Genomic DNA, 16,530 nt, shown 5'->3' with positions numbered 1-16,530 from the left:
TGAAGGCAGGATATTACGATTTCTGCGAAGGATAACAAGTGATGCCTCGTTAGGACGATCAGGAAGAATGTAGTCTGTGTTATCCTCGGCTATTTTCGTTAACAGTTCCTGTTAGGACAAGAATTTCCATTCACGAAAGCTACAAAAAAAAAAAGCGACGGTTAACGATTTCTATGACACTTTACCAATTCTGAGAAGGGGCTGATAGTGAGGGAGAAAGCAGTCGATGTTATTCTGGAACAGATTTCTATAGCATGACCTGTGGCGTTAGTATCCACAGGTAGATAGGTTGCGCGCCAGCTACGGTAAACATGCGAGCATACCGAGGGGGTGACTTGGCTCTCGTTTACATAGAAATGTGATGTCAGTATAACACACGAAGAATTCTAACTGTACACGCGGCTTTCACCTGCTTGCTATAGGCGACAGCGGCGTGACAGCGACGTGTCTCACTCCGGCGCTTACTTGCATCTGGCAGTGACTCACAGCGGCTTCGACTCGTTTGCGCGTTGGAACAATTCGTGGTTGGCAAAAATTTGAAAGCGTTTTTTTTTTATGTACAGTGAGTGTTTGTGCAGTGCACTACTTCGGCTGTTTAAGCACTGTCAGCGTGTTTGCATATCGTTAGACATTCATTATTTCGGTGATCTACGAGTAGTTTGAACTTTTGTATGATGTGTACTGTATTATTTCGGTAATTTACGTGTTGTTTGCATGTCTGTACGTCAGTGTACTGCATTAGTTCTTAGTAGTTTGCAGGTCTGTAGACTATTAAATGTGACCCCAAGAACATTAGGGTGAATGTTTTTATCAGTGTAATAAATATACTATGTCAAATCCATCCCTAAGTAAATTGTTCCAAAATAAATAATCCTCAGGGGAGGATGTAAAGCCTTTATGACTGCCTTACTAATGGAACCTGTGCATCGCATCGAGGCCAGAGCCAGTGACGTTTGAGAGGTGGTATGAGCCCCCTCTCATATTTCTATCTTACTCAGAGTAATTCGGTTTTCCTCTCTAATTGCATGCGGTGAAAAGTCGCTATTCCTTCAGACAGGCGGACTTCCCACGCAGCGTCTCTCGTCACCTGGGTGGTCCGGTGACGGGCGGGCTCTGCTGAACTTGAAAGGGTTAAGCCGACGGATGTGAGGGAGTCAAGTGGATGCTTTCCAGAGCCTGTCGACTCTGTCATAAGAGTGGGAGTGACATGCCCACAGGGGTCTGACAGAGCGGCTGGTCTAGAGATTGCTTTACTTCTCAGAAACTTAGTGAAAACACTTTCTGGCAGGCTACCAGCGAGGCGTGGGAATGACTTGTGTTCCCAGGCAGTCTTGGCGGGCAAATTCCCAGGTTTTCTGCGAAATCGTAACTGTGATTGGCTTGCTCAGGGTATAGCTCCATGACGTAGCAAAACCAGTGCAGGAATTGGCGCGAAGAATCTCCATTGGTGGAATGGTAGTGCTTCGGCAATAGACTGGAATTTTCCGCCGGTTTTCGAGTCGATGATTGGAACGTTTAACCACGGCCACTGTCGTGGGGGCGGGAATGTTCTCTGTTCGGTTTGTACGGGTGCTCTTGAGAGAGTCGGCTCTCGCCTTTCGGTCGGGGTAGGTTACAACACTGAGCCCTCGCTGCTCTGGACAGCCTGTCTTCCGTTGGCTGTCTAATATACTTTCATTTAATTGTAACTGTTTGACGAAGTTGCTGAAGTTTCGACTTCAACGGAACTTTCTGAGTACAGTTGGCAATTGAGCGTTCTGCGTACAAGCGGCCTATGTTTTGGCTAAAGTTGACTATATCGGAGTTACTGTGTGACTTCGCTTGTTAAAATCACTCACTGTACCGTCAGTGATTGTGTGACGAGCCTTCTTCGTCTCCCTCAGAGGCGCCTTTGTATTGATAGGAAGTCTTTCGTCTGGAACAACCAGACCAGGATAATTTGTTTCGGGCTATACTCGCGACATTATCATCACCACGACGGGACGTCGAGGCAGCCAGCCATCGCTTCCGGTACGCCAGATCTTGTCCTTGCAGTTAAGAATACAGCTTGGTAACGTATGTCCGCAGCACCGGCAGATAGAGAATTTGCTCTGTGATAATCAGAGCTCAGCAGAGCGCGCCTGTTCCCGTTTTTTTGTTGCGTGGTCCTGTCTTGGATGTTCATTCCCTGAGTTCTCACTACTGTAGCAGCAATTAATGTTGGGTTGGCTGGGTGTTTCTCTTAAGATTTGAGTTGCAAGGAATTGGCTCCACATACCACTTGGTCATAAACGTCACAAGCTAATTTACGAACAACTTCACCTTCACAGCATTCATTTGAGTATCCAATCTGACGTATTGTAAATGCTTCTTGTGTTTTGTTTATTATTTTGAGTTTAGTCATAATAAATCAAATTGTTATTTCGGACAGAACTTTCATTCCGTGGATCAGTAAAGCGACCCTTTCATTTCTCACTACGTTAATGAAACTTTCCTTTATCAAATTAAATTATTGCAGGGTCGATTACAGTCAGTTAGCGTTTCTTCTTAATCCATGTGCAACAGCAAAAGTCGGAGTTAGAGAAAGGGGGGGGGGGGGCTTTGAGCATCATTTCCAGTTCTAGAAGAATTTAGTGTTAAATACGCTGCTAGCCCCTGCACCTCGAACGCCGAGGCACACTGAGGGCAAGCCAGATCCCAATATGTCCCCAAAAGAATGTAAATGTGGGACCATCTCGAACGTCACCTCCTTCCTAGTGCCAATATCCAAGATATTAAGGACTAGTTACGAAAATTGTGTGCCAGGTTGCCTCAGGAGACGATATAAAGGCTTTACGATTCCCTTATCAACCAAAACAGTGCATGCATAAAGGCCAGAGGGAGGCGCAATGGCATACTGACAAGTCAGTTCCTGCTGCCAAGTTCTTTGTAAGTTTCACTCGACTTTGTGATCACAGCAATAAAATCACTTACCTTCCCACCCCGGGAAGTTTATTTCGCTTCCTCTTCCCCCTGTGGGTTTTTAGGCGGTTTTCAATCTGCCTCGGCGAATGCGGGCTGGTTCCCCTTATTCTGCCTCAGCTACACTATGTCGGCGATTGCTGCGCAAACAAGTTCTCCAAGTACGCATACACCACCATTACTCTATCACGCAAATATTGGGGTTACACTCGTCTGGTGTGAGACGTTCCCTGGGGGGGGGGGGGGGTGTACACCGGGGGCCGAACCGCACAATAATCCAATAATCCTGGGTTCGGTGTGGGGCGGCGGAGGGGTGAAGTGCACTGCGGCAGTCGTCGTGGGGTTGTGGACCACTGCGGCTGCGGCGGGGACGGAGCCTCTCCGTCGTAGGTCCCCAGTTAACATACAATACAAGGCTGACTTTTTGAAGTTGGCCTGCCGCTGTGGCCGACCGGTTCTAGGCGCTTCAGTCTGCAACCGCGCTGCTGCTACGGTCGCAGGTTTGAATCCTGCCTCGGGCATGGATGTGTGTGATGTCGTTAGGCTAGTTATGTTTAAGTAGTTCTAAGTCTAGGGGACTGATGACCTCAGATGTTAAGTACCATAGTAGTTACAGCCATTTCAACCATTTCTAAAGTTGACTTACAGCTTGGTAGAAAATTTTAAACTACCTGAGATATGTAACAGAGAAAATAAATTGGCGGGTAAAGATTTCTATCAAAACTTTATGAAGAAACAACACAGAAGCGTCTTACAGAAAACTTCAAGTTTAATGGCTTCTACAAGTTGGAGGATTTCATAACCAACTGCCTGTTCATTGTCTTATACTTTTGATACGTGAACTGATTAATGTGCTTTTCAACCACAAAAACGTGTTCGTTATTTAAACACCTGTATTTCGTCTTACAACCCATCCTATACGACACTTTTGTTAACATCTCCAATTATAAGTCATAGAAATTTTTTCCTGCTGTGTGTGTTTAAGTTATTAATCTTTTTTCCAACCATTTACACCAAAACAAATGTTTAGATAAATTATTTTTAAGTTTTAAGCAGTTATACCTTATTTCAGAGCCGACCGCGGTGGCCGAGCAGTTCTAGGCGCTACAGTCTGGAACCGCGCGACCGCTACGGTCGCAGGTACGAATCCTTCCTCGGGTATGTCTGTGTGATGTCCTTATATAAGTTAGGTTTCTGTAGTTATAAGTTCTAGAGGACTGATGACCTCAGAAGTTAAGTCCCATAGTGCTCAGAGCCAGTTGAACAATTTTTGAACCTTATTTCAGATCAACAGCAAAAGCTTTATAGCAATTCAACTTGGTGGCACTCACTAGCCGCCGTTCCGCTAATTGCTTTTAAACGGGGTGTGCAGCGTGCGTGTAGAGACGACACTTCGTCCCAAAGTTCCCCTTCTGCGATCTGCGCAGTGGCTTCTTATTCACTATACAGTTCCCTCGTATCTCTAGCAGTCATTGTCTGCGACTCGACTGAACAGCATATTTAACATTGCCGGCAGCGACGAGAAAGATTACAGCCTCAGCAGTCACTACAGGGGTACAAACCGGGTTTCCGTACACGAACTTTTACAGAATAGCGCCGAAATATTGTTTTATATTGTTTTCAACCTCTGCTGCGTCGCTTGCTCGTGAAACCACGACAGAGCGCCAGAAAGCAGCCGCTGTGACGCCCAAGAGCACTGCTTCTGTCGCCGATTCCCAGCACAGAAAGACAGCAGCAGCGCGCGTGACGTACGTGCCGGTCATCCGTCGCACGTTTCCCATAGAGATGTACAGTAAAGCTCACAGCAGTAGCTCACTACGTGGGTGTCAAAAGAGAAGAGTTCATAAAAACATGTGGATTATGCATTCAGTTTGACACAACATTGCTGCTTTAGATCTACAGCTACATGATTACTCTGTAATTCACAATAAAGTGCCTGGTGGAGGGTTCATCGAACCACGAGTGAACTACTCCCTTACTGGTCCACTCTCGAACAGCGCGGGGGAAAAAGGAACTCTTAAAGCTTTCCGTGCAAGCTCTGGTTTCTCTCTTGCCATTAAAATTGCCACACCAAGAAGAAATGCAGATGATAAAAGTTTATTCATTGGACAAATATATTGCACTGGAACTGACATGTGATTACATTTTCACGCAATTTCTGTGCATAGATCCTGAGAAATTAGTACCCAGAACAACCACCTCTGGCCGTAATAACGGCCTTGATACGCCTGGGGAATGAGTCAAACACAGCTAGGATGGCGTGTATAGCTACAGATGCCCATGCACCTTCAACACGACACCACAGTTCAAGAGTAGTGACTGGCGTATTGTGACGAGCCAGTTGCTCGGCCACCATTGACGAGACGTTTTCAATTGGTGAGAGATCTGGAGAATGTGCTGGCCAAGGCAGCAGTCAAACATTTTCTGTATCCAGAAAGGCCCGTACAGGACCTGCAACATGCGGTCGTGCATTATCCTGCTGAAATGTAGGGTTTCGCAGGGATGGAATGAAGGGTAGAGAACAAGAGGTAGAGAACAAGAGGTGACCGACCCCGTACCGTCACGCCAGGTGATACGCCAGTATGGCGATGACGAATACACGCTTCCAGTGAGCGTTCACCGCGATGTCGGCAAACACGAAGGCGACCATCATGATGATGTAAACAGATTTATCCGAAAAAATTACGTTTTGCCATTCGTCCACTCAGGTTCGTCGTTGAGTACACCACGCAGGCGCGCCTGTCTGTGATGCAGCGTCAAGGGTAACCGCGGCCACGGTCTCCGAGCTGATAGTCCATGCTGCTGCAAACTTCGCCGAACTGTTCGTGCAGGTGGTTGTTGTCTTGCAAACGTCCCCATCTTTTGAGTCAGGGATCGAGACGTGGCTTCACGATCCGTTACAGCCATGCGGATAAGATGCCCGTCATCTCGACTGCTATTGATACGTGGCCGTTGCGATCCAACACGGCGTTCCGTATTAACCTCCTGAACCCACTGATTCCATATTCTGCTAACAGTCATTGGATCTCGACCAACGCGAGCAGCAATGTCGAGATACGATAAACCGCAATCGCGATAGGCTGCAATCCGACCTTCATCAAAGTCGCAAACGTGATGGTAAGCATTTCTCCTCCTTACACGAGGCATCACAACAACGTTTCACCAGGCAACGCCGGTCAACTGCTGTTTGTGTCTGAGAAATCGGTTGGAAACTTTCCTCATGTCAGCACGTTATAGTTGTCGCCACCGGCGGCAACCTTGTGTGAATGCTCTGAAAAGCTAATCATTTGCATATCACAGCATCTTCTTTCTTTCGGTTACATTTCGCGTCTGTATCATGTCATCTTCGTTGTGTCGCAATTTTAATGGCCAGCAGTGTATTATGTCGATTATTTGTCCCTGTGTATATATACACAAAAAATCACATTCTGAGGAGAAAACTGGTCATTGAAATTTCATGTGAAGGTGCTATTGCAGCGAAAAACGCCATTGTTTTAATGACTGCCACCTCAATTCGTGAATCACATCCGCGGCGCTCTCCCCCTTATTTCGCTATAACACAAAACAAGCTGCCCGTCTTTGAACTTCGTCTATGCCCTCCGTCAATCCTATCTGATGCGGATCTCACACCGCGCAGCAGTACTCCAGAAGAGGGCGGACAAGATTAGTGTAAGCAGTCTCTTTAGTAAACCTCTCACATTTTTAAAGTGTTTACCAGTCGTTGGTTTGCTTTCCCCACAACATTATCTTTGTGATCATTCCAATTTATTTGTAATTGTAATCGCTATGGATTTAGATGAATTTACAGCCTTTAGATTTGTGCGATTTATACTGAAACTGAAATTTATCGGATTCTTTTGTTGTGTTCCTGTGGACGACTTCACAGTTTTCACGATTTAATTACCACTTTTTTAACCTTACAGGTATCTTGTCTAAATCATTTTGCGATTCGTTTTGAACATCTGCTGACATTTCATGCTGGTAATTGATTGCATCATCTGCAAACAATCTATGAGAAGTGCTCAGATTGTCTCCTAAATCGTGTATATTGATCATCAACAACAGAGAGCCTGCAACACTTCCTTGGGGAACGCCAGATATTACTTCTGTTTTACTCACTGACTTCCCGACAATTATTACGGAGTGTGACCTTTCTGACAGAAAATCCCGAATCCATTCACACTGCTGAGACGATACTCCATAGGCACGCAACTTGATTAGAAGCTGCTTGTGACAAACGGAGTCGCAAGCCTTCTGGAAATCTAAAAATATGGAGACAATTTGACGTCCCCTGTCGGAAGCATCCATTAGTTCAGAAAAAATAAAAAGGTAATTGTGTCTCACAAGAACGATATTTTCTTACCCCGTGTTGCCTATTTGCCAAATACAGTTTTCTTCGAAATGATTCATAATATTCGAGCTCAGAAAGTGTACCAAAATCGTACTGCAAATCGACATTAGTGATACGGGTCTGTTATTCAGCGGGTTACTCCTGTTTCCTTTCTTGGTTACTGGTGTGACGTGGTTCAAATGGTTCAAATGGCTCTGAGCACTATGGGGCTTAACTTCTGAGATCATCAGTCCCCTAGAACTTAAACCTAACTAACCTAAGGACATCACACACATTCATCCCCGAGCCAGAATTCGAACCTCCGACCGTAGCGGTCTAACAACAGCTCTGAACGGAACCTGCAGGTACACAATCTGAACCGCAAGCCTTGCCGTTCTTAAGGGTTTTAAGCTGCTTCGCTACACCAAGCATATCTACTTATAAGTTACTCATGTTGGCAGTTGTTCTTTATTCAAATTCTGGAACATTTACTTCGTCTTCTTTTGTGAAGAAACTTCGGAATACCGAGTGTAGCAACTCCACTCTAGTTGCAACATCATCAGTAACATCACGACATCACCACTGCTATCGCGCAGCTAAGGCGTTTATTGCTTAGTACACTCGTAAGATCACAGCCATTCAAAAACTGTAATTGTGTAGGTTAATCCCACACATATTTGCCGAAAACAGGAAATATTTTCTGCGCACGAAGATATGGGGGCAAAGTGTGAAGTTTCAAGGTGTAAAAAATGTGATCCCTAAAACTGGGAACTTCTCAAAGTCTATGGACGCCATACAGCGCCACATAGGGTGACAAAGCTACGAATCCAACATTCCAGATGGCGTCCTGCACAAAAATTTGACGAAAGGTGAGGAACTGGGATTAGCCTGGTGCAGTTCCAAGTCTGCTAGAAGTTGATTCTACCATCCGATTTGAGGGTGGTTTTCCGAGGTTTTGCACGTTCACCTACTTTTATATCGGCGCTGGCGGCTCTTCCCATAACCAACCAAAGTAAATGTAGCTTTCAAAATGCCTTTCGTTCAGTTTCGGCTACGCGAAACACCACTAAAGAAACAGACACTGTGAAAGTAACACAATAAATCCATTAAAGTGAACAGATATGAAGTCCTAAAAGCAAACAAAGCGTTTGAATTAAAGTTGAATAAGGTTTCTTAAGGTTTATTCCGTGTTTCTCAGTTTCGACTGGTATTAATGTGGTATTTTTATCGATATCCAGCAAGACGTTGTTAATCATTCTGACTTTTCCCTATATCACATTTTTAATTTTGTCTTTCAACCCAGCGTTGGACCGATGACCTCGTAGTCTGGTCCCTTCTCTTGCCTTTAAACCAACCAACCCAGCATTATGATGGTATGAGTAAATTGATTTTGTGAATATTTCTAGCTTTATTTCATAGCTCGTTGGATACCCTGGATTTCATCGTGTGAAGATTAAATTTTAGATCGTTGAATCCAAAACAGCGTCTTCCATTTTCATACTAGTAACATAAAAGGATGTACTTTGCTTGTACGAGAGAGTGGTGAAAACTAACGGTTCCAAATTATTTATTTGAAACCTCCTAAAGCTTTTTAACAAAGGCAAACTTCATTAACGTTTTACATCTTTATTCATCTACACATTTTTTTTCCCAACGTAGTCACCCTGGAGACGAAAACCTTCCTTCCAGTTAGAGACCAGTTTGTTGGTACCGTCACTATGCAACGATTGACTTTGTTGACGGAGCCACCGATTCATCTCCGCTTCATCGGTACCAAAGCGTAATCGTCGAAGGCGTTCTTTTAGTTTTGGGAACAGAAGAAAATCAAATGGGGCCAAGTCGGGACCGTGTGGAGGATGAGCGAATGACGGCGAACCCAAGGTGTCGCATTGTTGCAGATGTTGCACATCTCGTGTGTGGTCTGGCATTGCCATGTGGAAGTAGAGGTGCTCCATGTGTGGGCGAACTCGTTCGCCGATTAGAAACTCGTTACAGCTCGCTGTTTCTCACGCCCCGACATAGTTGCGTTAAACACTGACATGCTACACGCTACCTTTCGGAGATCTCTAGCGGCAGAAGCTTGCAACTTAAAACATGCTTGATACGAAAAACTTAAACCGATACTGAGCACATTATAAAAAAATTCGGAGGCATTATTTTTCAGCACGCTCTCAAACTATTGAAAGATGTTTACCCTTACGGTTCCAAAGTAATCTACCTCAAAAAATTTTAGGTGACTATCAGTCTTTCAAGACACAATATGTTGTGTCAACTTCTTGTCAAACTTAGTTCTTCTCGTTTTTAAACTCAAGGAATAATTTCTACAGTCGCCCATGCCTCGACTGTTTGAATTTGGAACCCATTCCTTAAAACTGTTATTCTACATGTCTTCATGCAGAATTTTACAGATAACTGGTCGCCAGTCCCTGCAAGTACTTTCGTTTAGGAAATATAATTCTTAGTGTAACACTGTATTAAAAGCGACGTAACCAATTCGCTGCTTAGAGAGTAAATGATGCTGATAACATTATGTAATTTTATACCTACTCTCGGATTCGCTATCGTTGACGATGCATCTCTTTACTGACCTGAGTTTCTCAGTGTTTTTCCTGGTGCGCTTCGTCGATATCTTCTCATGAGTCATTGACCAAGACAGCTAAGCGTCTTTCGGGATATGGAATTTCCTCACGCATTCTAATGGCTTCTTAATGATGCAAGAGATCAGTGGATTCAGGTGGATGCCACTGTCTTGTCCTAGGTTAGGAACCTGCGTCTTACGTGGAAATACCGTCGAGGCAGAGGAAGAGAACTGAAACACCCAAGTAGAACGGTATGTGTTAGATAAGTAAAGATCTATAGAAGACCCCATCAAATGTAAAACATTTCAGAGGAACTGTTGCGTCACTAGCGTTGCCGCAGGGGAAAGTGATCAGGATGTTGAACTGAGAAAGCAGGGCACGCGCTACGTTAATTGGACAATGGTTGTCAAAACTCCGTTGGTGAGTAAAATCGGGGCCAGACCAAGTGTAGTAGAACACAAAATACCACAGCTGTAGCGCACAATAATAAACATATGAGGATAAACTGTTACGGAAGTGTAACAGAAATGAAAAATACCAACAAGCAGTAGCATCTGATATAAACAGACCTGAGGCGAAATAAACCCGTTACGAAAAGGGATCAGTTTTCGCGGTAAAAACTAACGGCATTGTGGGAACTGGGAAAAAGAGGACGGCTTATGAAATCTGAGTGCGTGTGGGGATCGCAGTGGAAGGAACAGAGAACAGAAAAATACAGTAGCCTAAGAATTGGGATATTTCTGAAGTTTTGCGATATAATTCCATACAAACAGGCACAATGTTAACCGTATACTTGCATGTACATAATCGGACATAGAGTTCAGGTGAATTACATCTCAAACTTTGAATACAACTGCAAGTCACATTCTGTAGCAGCAGCGTTCAGATCCTCGTCTGGCAATCCAGTTGTATGTTTGCTGTGATTCTCTTAAAATGGTTAAGGGGAATTCTGGGAAGGCTGTTTTGAGAAAAGGACGACAAAATTCTCTCCCCCTTCTCCTAACAGAGCTAATCTTCCGTCTGTAAGGACCTTGTCGCCGATTGCAAATTAAACTCTAATCTTCTCCTTCATCTTTCTTTTGCACACTGTACACTTGAACACAACCGGAATATGTACATGGTACTTATTCTGAATCGTGGTTAGACAGACGCACAACTGGAGACGATATACAGAAAGCACTGCGCCATACCAGGTTTACTCTTATAATTGTGAGAAGCCATGTTCCGAAATAGCCTGAGAAACGCACTGCTCCTTCCAAGACATGTTTCTCGTTATCAGCGGTGGAGCAAAATAAAGACAAGAGGATCCAGAAAGGAGTGAGGTCTATCTTTGTTGCAACGCTCCATGGAATAGGGAGGGGCTAGGCAGAGATGACTCTGGTACCTAATGCATGCCACACCGTGTAGAACATACGTAGTTTCAGACGTTGAAAATCATCTTTGCAGAAAATGTTAGCCTATTATGTTCATCTAAGTGAGATTTTCCTTTCTTTCTTTCACTTTCTTTCACTGGTGCCTTATCCCGCGGTTGCACAGGGTCGGCATGGTTAGAATCGGATTTGGCAATGTTAATGTCAAAGGGTGTCCAGATGCCCTTCCTATAGTCACGTTGTAGCCCTGCAGGACAGAATTAGTGTACCCCAGGAGTCTGCATCTAGTGTAAGCCATGAAATAGTGCAAACGTGTTCAGATGTCTGCGAGTCGTGTAACTGAGGCGGAACGTGGGGACCAGCCCAGTATTCACGTATTAGGATGTGGAAAACCGCTTATAAACCACATCCAGGCCGGCCGGCACACCGACTTACGTCGGTAATCCGTGTATTCGATCCAGGGCCGTCGCACCTACCGGAGTCCAGCAAGCAGCGCATTTGCACTCTCGGCTAACCTGGCGGGTACGTGAGATTTTCTCTTTGTGGATACTTAATTTTCTGTGTCCATGTTTGCTTTAGCAACAAATAACTTCTAAAAGAGGTATCCCTCACGCAAAATTGGATTTCACACGTTTTCCTCCACCGTTCATGATTGGCTTTCGTTTTATTGCGCTTTTGAACAACAAGTAAATGTTACATAAGAATGCATTTAATTTGCACTTGTGGTCATCATATTCAAATAGTTTTAACAAAATTACATCCCTTAACAACACAAGCTGTCTTTCTTCTGAGGTACAGTTGACGTTTCGCTTCAGTTCGTTATCTGCAACTTTATGTGAAACTAAAAGCAATTAGGCATTTTTAATGTCATTTGTCTAAATGATTATGTTATTTGTTGCTTCTTCTGTCGACACTATTATGCTAATTATGTTTACTTTTTTAAAGTTTTGTTTTCCTTTTAGCATTTTTCTGAAGTACGCCGCTCGTTCCTGGCAGCACAAGGGACTTTTACCTGCCCCGGGATGACAGGGTGTTCTTTCGTCTTCATCCTCATTTAATGAAGGCTTTCACGACCGGGTGTTTCAGCTGCCGATAATTCTTCCGGGTTGTATGGCCGTGTCCCATGGAACTCTTCTATCCCTGACGTTTCGTCCAAAGCTACGTTGAACAATTGCGGAGGTGCTCCGGTTTGTGCTGAGTCTTGCAAGACTATGAATTCACCGCGACGTCGCCAAACACGGACGCGACCATCATGTAAACAGAACCTGGAGTCATTCGAAAAAATGACGTTTTGCCATTCGTGCACCCAGGTTCGTCGTTGAGTACACCATCGCAGGCGCTCCTGTCTGTGATGCAGCGTCAAGGGTAACCGCAGCCATGGTCTCCGAGCTGATAGTCCATGCTGCTGAAAACATCGTCGAACTGTTCGTGCAGATGGATGTCGTCTTTCAAAAGTTCCCATCTGTTGACTCAGGGATCGAGACGTGGCTGCACGGTCAGTTACAGCCATGCTGATAAGATGCCTATCATCTCGACTGCTAGTGATACGAGGCCGTTGGAATCCAGCACGGCGTTGTATATTACCCTCCTGAACCCACCTATTGTATATTCTGCTAACACTCATTGGATCTCGAGCAACGCGAGCAGCAATGTCGCGATACGATAAACCGCAATAGCGATAGGCTACAATCCGACCTTTATCAAAGTCGGAAACGTGATGGTACGCATTTCTCCTCCTTACACGAGGCATCGTAACAACGTTTCACCTGGCAACGCCGGTCAACTGCTGCTTGTGTATGAGAAATCGGTTGGAAGCTTTCCTCACGTCAGCACGTTGTAGGTGTCGGCACCGGCGCCAACCTTGTGTGAATACTCTGAAAAGCTGATCATTTGCATATCACAGCATCTTCTTCCACTCGGTTAAATTTTGCGTCTGTAGCACGTTATCTTCGTGGTGTAGCAATTTTAATGGCCAGTAGCGTACTTACTTACTTTCTTCGCTGCACAACTTGTGTTGGTTGATTACCTATAATTTGGGCCTCCTTTTGTCTCGTTAACTTTTAATTCGCGAGCTTCCCAAATGAGAAGGCCTTATTGTGCTGTCTCCGTACAGTCTTTCGTGTAATTTGGTGTGTTAGCGTCGTTCCGTAATTTCATTTGAGATGTTACAGACTTTTACTGTGTGTACATTTTATGTGAACTGTGTCCGCCACTAAGAGCGAACGGATACCAGCTGCTCTCAGCGTTCCTTCAGGCTTAGATGCCTCACTCTCTTACACATTTCCCATGGTTATGCTACCCACGAGTAATAAACATAATCTGTTGTATTCTTAAACTGTTGAGATCACTGTGTTCGCTGTGTACAGGGGCCGAACTCCACGAGAAATTATTTAAACACTTAGTGAAGGGAAAGAGCTTTGCCCCATTCGTATGATTATAAATTTGTTTACTGAGCATGTGTGTGTGTCTGTGTGTGTGTGTGGGTGGGAGGGTGGGTAGGTGGGTGAGTGGGTGATCTTGTGCTGCTACTTGCCAGTTATCTCTCGAAGCCTTCGGATGAGGTCACTTTTCACATGACTTGACTATTACTTTTTGTAGGTTTCTCTCTTTCAGTATTCACCCTGGACTGATCTTACGCAACTCGGACGAACTTACTATATGTTGGGCTCTGCCTAGGCAGCCGTTCATTACGTGAACTTAGTCATAAACGACCAACCGGAAGTGTCATGTGTTCCGCCGGTCTACTTGTGCCGAGTAGGATACTAAAGTGTAGATGGGAACGTTGTTGATAGTAAAGATACCATCATGTGTATGTTATCAGTTTTTATATGCTCTACATGTAATTACATAAATGTGTTTTAATCATCTCAGATGCGAGTTACGTAATATACTGCTCGATGCGTAGTATGTACACCAAACAGAAATTTAAAAAAAAGTCGTCTGAATGCATGACGAACTGCCAAAATCTGACGATACTCTCTAATGAACTGGCTGCATGGCTAACGTTCCAAATGCCAATATGATGAAATAAAACTCATCTGCAGGAACCGATCATCAACAGCAGCAGCAACACTTTTCCTCTCCAGAAATCGGACTGCAGATGCAGACCGAAGAGTTCCGCGGATTTCCTTTCCACACCAGCTGGCAGCTGGTTTCCTTGGAGATCACCGGCATCTGCCAGCTGTGACGAGGTCTGCTCATCGATCTCTCCCGTGGGACGCTTCTCTCAGAGTGCTACTCCCTCACCATATGACCGCCACATCCTGCAACTGCATCAGTTCGAGAGGTTCGCAGCAAGCTCCTTTGTAATGCTAGCAGTTTTCGGATATCCTCGCTCCTCGTTTTATGGAAACTGTTGATGTCTCTAGTCCACACGTTAGGATAGCTAAGCAGTAATTTTTATGAAGGCTGATCTTAGAAACATGTGGAAATGTTACTCGCCAAAATATCTGATGTACCACGTGATACAGTATACACTATTTCGTGTGCAAAACGCTCCCTGACTGAGAACATTATTCTGAAATGCACTTTCCTCATCACTGTATTGATATGGGTCCTCCGACACCTATTGCTGTCTATAAAGTTAATGGAAATAAATAAATGTAAAAAAACTGCCTGTAATATACAAGTAGAAATAAGATATCAGATCACCTGAAATTTGTTATTGTAGTAATGTATTTATTTTATCTTGTGCTCTCATGTTATCGCCATTCTGATGAAAATACTTGACCATATATCGACATTAACACATGTAAAGAACAACTAATTACATCTCTGTACAAATTAGGCTTATGCCATATCCTTCTGTCAAGATCTTTGTTAGAAGCAACAGTTGTAAAGCACATGCTGGATGCTGGAAAAGTGTCACTGTCAAAGTGTAAACTAATGTAGTTTGTGTGAAAGTGTTCTGGACATCAAAATCGAGGCAGACTGATCCGAAAAAAGCCGCCTATACTGTCGCAGTAAGTAAAAACTAAATTTACATCCATATCGACAGATAAGCTACAGTCATGGCGATACACTAAAGTGTGACCCATCTTTCTGCCATAGAACCAGCACCCAGCACTATGCTACTACCAGTAATGATGTAACTTTCCGCATCCTCCCGAAACCATCTGAAGATGAACTTGAAAAGGTTAGAAAACCGGTTCATGTAATAAAGCATTATTATTCAAAAAAAGTGACTGGTTGCAGTTGTGTATAACTTATTTACATTCAATTTACAGTCACGGTTCTGAAATATCAGTAATGGATAAGCATAATCTATAAAATTAATTACTGATTTCAGTGTGCAGAAATGAAACTAAACTAAATAATCAGCCGGAAATTTAGTGGAGGGTGCGGGTAAATGTGAAGGACGTTTGGTGGCAGTCCGCCATTTCTACAAAAAGTGCTTACAATACAAAGAAAACAATTTCTGCGTCAATCACCTGTTTATTTTGCCACGCGTTTCTATGGTTCACACCATCATCTTCAGGTGGAGGATTGTTTATTTTCATGGCTGGTGTTCGTGAAGAATACAGAAGTCTTTTCACAGTCGCAGGCAAAGGGCACTGCAGATTCTTTTGCGTCTTTTGAGGGACACTAGAGTTGTGAAAAGCCTGCATATTGTTGCCATATGTATGTCCTCGCCATTGCACATTACGTTTACACTGCCACTTGAAGGGTAATGCCGGTTCTACGCTACATTGCGGGTTTCATACACCAGAGGCATGCATATATGCGTGGGGCAAACTTGATTGATTTATGACGACGCTGGGGATTAATTAATTTATGACCCCCTTCCATCATTCTGGGAAAATCTTTGATCTCCCCGATGGCCTTCCTCCGTGTACCACTAAAAAAACTAAAAAAAAAAATAAAAACCGTCCCACCCCATGCCCTCCCCTTGATTTATGACCGCCTTTCACCCTTCTGAGAAATCTCTCTCGATAGCTTCACCCCCGGCACCACTTAAAGTTCAATTGCACTTCCACCACACCCCTCCCATCGATTTATGATAATCCATCCTTTTGAGAAACCCTCAGCGTTTTTTCTCCCCATCCCCCCACCCTCCCTCCCTCCCTCCGCCACTTGCAGTTCAGTTGCGCTATCCAGAGATCCTGTCGACAGCTCGCTTTAACCTACTGTGCTGCTTTTTCCAGCTTTCCTTCCTGCTCCACTTACAGCTTAGTTGCGATTTTGACATCCGGACAGCTTTTCCAATCATTACCCGCACCTTCTGAATGCATATTTAAACAATTTGATCGTGCCTTGACACACACACAAACACACACCTTCCGTCACAGCGCCCCTGCCGCTTTACAGTCCA

This window comes from Schistocerca gregaria, chromosome 7 (genome assembly GCF_023897955.1).
Source record: "Schistocerca gregaria isolate iqSchGreg1 chromosome 7, iqSchGreg1.2, whole genome shotgun sequence".
NCBI lineage: Eukaryota > Metazoa > Arthropoda > Insecta > Orthoptera > Acrididae > Schistocerca > Schistocerca gregaria.
This window is presented reverse-complemented; position numbering follows the sequence as displayed.